Source organism: Nomascus leucogenys, chromosome X (genome assembly GCF_006542625.1).
Source record: "Nomascus leucogenys isolate Asia chromosome X, Asia_NLE_v1, whole genome shotgun sequence".
Taxonomy (NCBI): Eukaryota; Metazoa; Chordata; class Mammalia; order Primates; family Hylobatidae; genus Nomascus; species Nomascus leucogenys.
This window is the reverse complement of record NC_044406.1, coordinates 68,720,443-68,727,183: the sequence shown is the minus strand read 5'-3', so window position 1 is coordinate 68,727,183 and position 6,741 is coordinate 68,720,443. Positions and strand designations below refer to the sequence as shown.

General features: G+C 42.1%; 1 pseudogene; it reads right to left on the bottom strand.

The window, feature by feature from the left end:
* Positions 1-725: 725 nt before the first annotated feature.
* LOC100587522 lies at positions 726-2,095 on the bottom strand (annotated as a pseudogene).
* Positions 2,096-6,741: the final 4,646 nt, after the last annotated feature.

The following is a 6,741-nucleotide window of genomic DNA, read 5'->3' as shown; positions in this document are numbered from 1 at the left end:
TTCAGATAGAATTTAAAATTCACCTTAAAAATAGAAACAAACAAAAGGACTATTTAAACTGACATTAACTAATAAAAATATGTTCAAATTTACTGACAGAATCATGTAATACTTCATATAATACTTAGACTCTACCAGTTTTAAGTAAAACAAATAAGGAAAAAATTATAATTACAAAGCCAGTCTTTCCCCTTGGGGAAACAGCCACTTTTGACCAATTGCTCCCTACATATACATATACTGTATATTATTATAAGCTTCTTCAGAGAAGCAAAACATCTTGTCTTCCCGACACCGGATTATCTAGCATATTAGTTTTTACATCAGGAAGGCAACTGCAAGTGTTGGGCCCAAAAGTATTTCTTGTTTACTCTCGAAAAGACCACTGAATATGCTTCTATACATACTGAACCAGGAAAATTTATGCAGTGTGTTCAACATCATCTCCTTATCAATACAGCACAGATTCCGATTCTTTCTACTGCACCCCCAAGGAATTCAAAGCATTATTGGTGCAATTAATAAAGAGAAAATGCGTGCCAATGACTGGAAGGCTGTTTTACAAGAGGAGCTGGTATCTCTGATTTCACCTCCTTGTTGTACGGAACTGTACAGACAGCATGATACCTGAGCAAATAAATCAACTACCATGATCGGAAGGGCTTGTCAATCCATCGTCTTTGCTTTATCGTGTGCAAAGTGTACTACTTCCCCCTGATCTTCCTGCATTTCTCTTTTCTTGAAAAATCAGTGCTTGATCCTTTCCAAAATAACCAGAGAAGAAATGAGGCAGAAAGTATCTCTTCATCACGGTTCCCCCTCAGTCTCGAGACTGATAGAAAAGGATGTAACCAGACTCAGAGTTCTTTGAGATATCTGATGTCAACCCGTAGAATTCTTCAATAGCTTGTGCATCTATTTTTTCTACAATGTCGTCATCAAACAACAACCAAAAATCATGACTCTTAACTATTGCAATATAATGGCCTCGATTGGGACCAATTTGCTAGAAGTCTCTTCTAGGCTGGGCACCGGGGATAGAGAAGGAGCAAGCTGAACTGGAACTGGCATGCTGATAATGAGGCTGCGCACACCCTCCACACTTTCATATGAAGCAAATCTACAAATAAGTCTTACACACACAGTGAACCACAACAGCAACAAGGTCGTACATTCTGTCTGGATTGGTGGCATCACCTGAAGTGTTAAATAGATGAAGCTCTAAAGGAAAAACTACCCGGTAAGAGAGTTTTGTATATCGATGAAGTTGATCCATATATTTAAATCTCTTCAGGTGTAGGGCTAGAATCATGGGCAGTCTTTTAACTTTCATCTATGTGCTTCCTGTTTGCTGCGACACTCTTCACAGTAATACTTGTATTCACTGCACAGAGTTTCTGTGTTGCTGAAACCCCTTAAGCAGTGAGTAATTGATGTATTTTGTTCCACGTCAACAGAAAAGTCTAAAAAATCTTCATCTTTGCTGCTTATAGTTTCACAAGTAAGACATCTGGTTTCATTAGTTAATGTTTCCTGAAAAATCTCATGAACCCACGTTGGGTCTGGTGTGCTGTTATTATTTTCATTATCAATATTACCATTAGGTAAGCGACCATTTTGTTTTTCCTGCTTTCTCTCTTCTTGTAAAATATCAGCAATTATATTTAGTAGGTAATTTAAGAATTCATGGGCATCTTGTTGCATGTAGTTGTCAAAAAGCTCATTTTATTTCTGTAATCTTTGATGAACTTCTTAGGGGGTATTACTCCAACCTTTTTCTTCTGAGTGGCTATGCTATGGAAGAGATCTGCTAAGCACGTAAGAAGGCTCTCCTTTTTCCTAGGTTGACTCTTATACGCAAGAACTTTTTCCCGAAATGGACGACAAAAATAAAGTGCTTGAAGAACTGAATTGCAGTAGCAGGTATTCCCAAAATTGACTAATCCAAAATAGTGCTAATTGACCGGAAACTGTTCTGGACCAATCTCTTTCTCTAATGCCGAAGCATTGGCGCCCATGGTACAGATGGAGGCGAATTTGGAGACTGTCATTACGGTTTCCATCCGGCCAGCGCCATCTTCCACCCAATCACAGCGGCGGCGGCGGGCGGGGGAGGAGGGGAGCCGGGCCGCCCGCTCGCACCGCCGCGGACCCACGCACCGAGCCCGCTGGGCCGCCGCTGCCGTCGTCGCCGCCGCCGCCCGCGCTCAGGCACTCCCGGCTTCGGGCCCCAGCCCCCGCCTGCCGGCCGCCAGCACCCCACCATTTTTTTTTTTTTAAGACAGAGTCTCACCCTGTCACCCAGGCTGGAGTGCAGTGGCCTGATCTGGGCTCACTGAAACCTCCGCCTCCTGGGTTCAAGTGATTCTCCTGCCTCAGCCTCCCGAGTAGCTGGGATTACAGGCTCCTGCCACCACATCCAGCTAATTTTTTGTATTTTTAGTAGAGAGAGGGTTTCACCATGTTGGCCAGGCAGGTCTGGAACTCCTGACTTCAAGTGATCCACCCGCCTTGGCCTCCCAAAGTTTTTGGATTACAAGCGTGAGCCACTGCAGCTGGCTTCTATCAGTTACCCTTAATAAAAACTTTTCGGCCGGGCGCGGCGGCTCACGCTTGTAACCCAGCACTTTGGGAGGCCGAGGCGGGCGGATCACGAGGTCAGGAGACCTCTCCCTTCCTTATACCTTATACAAAAATTAATTCAAGATGGATTTAAAGACTTAAATGTTAGACCAAAAACTATAAAAACCCTAGAAGAAATCCTAGACAATACCATTCAGGACATAGGCATGGGCAAGGACTTCATGTCTAAAACACCAAAAGCAATGGCAACAAAAGCCAGAATTGACAAATGGGATCTAATTAAACTAAAGAGCTTCTGCACAAAAAAGAAACTACCATCAGAGTGAACAGGCAACCTACAGAATGGGAGAAAATTGTTGCAATCTACTCATTTGACAAAGGGCTAATATCCAGAATCTACAATGAACTCAAACAAATTTACAAGAAAAAAAAAAAAACCCATCAAAAAGTGGGCAAAGTATATGAACAGACACTTCTCAAATGAAGACATTTATGCAGCCAAAAGACACATGAAAAAATGCTCATCATCACTGGTCATCAGAGAAATGCAGATCAAAACCACAATGAGATCCCATGTCACACCAGTTAGAATGGCGATCATTAAAAAGTCAGGAAACAACAGGTGCTGGAGAGGATGTGGAGAAATAGGAACACTTTTACACTGTTGGTGGGATGGTAAACTAGTTCAACCATTGTGGAAGTCAGTGTGGCGATTCCTCGGGGATCTAGAACTAGAAATACCATTTGACCCAGCCATCCCATTACTGAGTATATACCCAAAGGATTGTAAATCATGCTGCTATAAAGACACATGCACACGTATGTTTATTGCGGCACTGCTCACAATAGCAAAGACTTGGAACTGACCCAAATGTCCAACAATGATAGAATGTATTAAGAAAATGTGGCACATATACACCATGGAATACTATGCGGCCATAAAAAATGATGAGTTCATGTCCTTTGTAGGTACATGGATGAAGCTGGAAACCATCATTCTTAGCAAACTATCACAAGGACAAAAAAACAAACACCGCATGTTCTCACTCATAGGTGTTGAGGAATTGATGTACTGCAGGCCTCGCCACCCACACACCTCACCAGGCAATGCCCACTGACTTGGGAACCCAGCACAGCCACTTCACCCCTACCTCAGCACTTGGGTTGGTCACAGCTCTGCATTTCTCAGGGATGGATTTCCCAGTGGTAACCAATAAGCATGTGGCTTTTGCTGCTGCTGCAGCCTCTTCCCCTATTGCCCTCAGGTGGTAGATGGAGTGAGGAGCCGAAGAACTTTTGCAGGCTTTAGCACACCATAACTGCCATAAAGAAATGTGGCCAGAATATTTCCCACATGAGTCTTTGGTCTTGCTACTCCTTATTGGCTAGCACTTCCTAACCTGGGCCCCCAGTGTAGCCACCCTACACCTACCTGATCTCTTCAGTTAGTGGCAGCTTTGTGTTCCTCTGGGGTGGAATTCCAAGAGACAACCAACAGGCTCTGCCATGGCTACTACAAGAATACTCGCTTTTGCTGCCCTAGGGCTGGGGAATGGACAAAAACTGATCACTTTGCTCATGCTGCCAGTATGCTGCAGTCAACATACAGAGAACAGCCCTATCTCTCTTCCCTTTATGGTGCTGACCCCCTGCTCTTCATCAGGCAGGGTCCCTGGGTTGTGCCTATAGTGGAACTGCACAACCCCTAGCTGAACATTTCCATTGTAAGTGGCTCTGTGTCCTTCTGGGGAGGAGTTTTGAGAGGCAACTGACAGGCGTCCACTACCACGCCCAGCTAATTTTGTATTTATAGTAGAGACGGGGTTTCACCATGTTGGTCAGGCTGGTCTCAAACTCCTGACCTCAAGTGATCCACCCACCTTGGCCTCCCAAAGTGCTGGGATTACAGGTGTGAGCCACCGTGCCCAGCCAGGGAAGCACCCTTAACCAAAGTTTTCGGAAGGCCCTCATTAAAACAGAAATGTGTTATCTGGGAGGAATGACACACCGATTCATTAGGTTCTACTAACGAATTAGCAAAGCCCACAGGATAGACTTATTTTGCCTTTTGGTGGACATGTGGCATCATGGGAAAGCGAGGCAGCATTAGGGGATTCACATGGCATTAGCTGCCATATTAGAGTACCCTGAATTATGTTACCATAATCTCCTTCTTTCATAATGTTAGTTTGTTTAGTGTTTTACTTCCAAGAATATTAAAATAGTTGTTACTTTTCTCCTGGGACCTATATTTCGTAATATATAATGGGACATTTCAGATTTGGGTTTCAGAGGAAGCCTATTTATAAATTTTTTTCTCCCAGGAGATACAACTGCCATGTGGATGTTGTAAATAAGACTTTTATATTTTTAACAGGTGAGTGCAAATATTTAGGCAAAACTTAGAGGATTCTGACGTTAGCTAGAAAGCAAATGTTAATTAGGAACATATGAAATCCAATGCTTTTAAAACTGCCACTAGAGCTGCTTGAACAAGAATGTCCTGGGTTCTCTCCTGATTGTTATACCCCCAGAAACCTGAAAAATACCCTTAGTGTCACTGTCCATCCTCTTGCATTTTTTGAGAACTCTAACTTAGCAACAAGAACATTTGAGATTAATGATTATGTTATAGTTTTGTTGGCCTTGCTGATGGTAAACTTTACATTCTTTCTTCACTCCCTGACACACATATAAGGTCACTGACAGCCAGACCAAGATCTATAACTAGCAGCCTCCTACCTGGCATGCAGTGCCTGGGTTATCTAATTAGAACCTCTGATTTTCTTAGTAGTGTAACCTCTGGCTGCTGTGCATGATTTTCATGTAGCCTAAGGGCTGAGTTGTGGCTATCTATGCTCATATGTTATATAAAACTCCCTTTAGTTTTCACCTGGATTATCACATCTGGTTTTCACTTTGTTATGTCCTGATTATTGCATTGTCAGGAATGATGTCCATAATACCGAATACCTAGTGTAGCAAAAAGACCTGTGGTATTTCCTTTAGAGCTATCATTTATTTCTGTGTTAGAGCTCTCTTTTATTCCTGCTCCTGGTTGGGGTTTATTGACTTCCCTTTTGCTCATTAGTTATGTCCCACCCTAATCCTATTAACCTTCTAAATCTATGTCAGTGAAAACACAGGGATTAACTGTTGGATAAACCCATGAATTATGTTCTTCACTGGTGACTTTCTCTGGCACCTGTTTATTTCTGCACGCATGCCCTGGGGAATTTATCTCCTTGCTTCTCTTCTTGCCAGCTGCCATTTACTACATTTTCTTCAAGAGATCCTGAGCTCCTAGAGAGGAGCACATGTATTTCTCCATTCTTTTAGAATTCTGATATTTCCAAAGCAAGAACAAGACCCCAAGCCCAGTTCTTCTGTGACTTTACATCACCCTTTAAGATTTATTTCAATCTAAAGAGCTTGGAATCAATGTACTTTACGTTGTAGTCCCTTCCTAGTTATTTAAACTTATCTCTCATTCCTTTCCCAATATTACCTCTTTCAAACTATTTTTTTTAATAAAAGCAGACAAAAAAAGAAAAAAAAAGGAAAGAAAACCTATGTTCAAATGAACTCTGTTGCCAAGAAGAATGTGTAAAACATAAAAAAATGGGTGATTCTGGATAAAGAGGCAGAAAAATGTTGACAGACACCCCAACTACCTTCCCGTATATCCACCCCTAAGGGTTCCAGTTTGGGTTTAATTTGTACCTGAATCTATGTGAATGGCAGCCTTCAGAGATGTTGGGTGCACAGCTGATAAAGCTGTGTGGATGGCCCTGGTCCAGTGGAACCTCTTATCCAGATTGAGCCATTCTCTGTTCTCCTTTATCTCTCCCTAATGTGCCAGGCTTATTTCAAATTCTAAGCCTTTGTCCACTCTGCTGCTCAACTGGGATTGCTACCCCTGCTACACTTTCCTTACAACCTCAAAATACAGGTCCCAGTGTCATTCTACTCTATATACATTTACTAACTAGCTTATTTACACTGACATCAGGTTTCTCTAATCTGCCTTAGTAATTCTGATTTACAGCACTCATCTGCAGTTCTGAACAGTATTATAGGTGATGGTTTATTTTTCTAAGTAAAATATAACTCCCTAAAGGTCAGAAATTGGTATTTTCTAATATTTATACCTTAAAA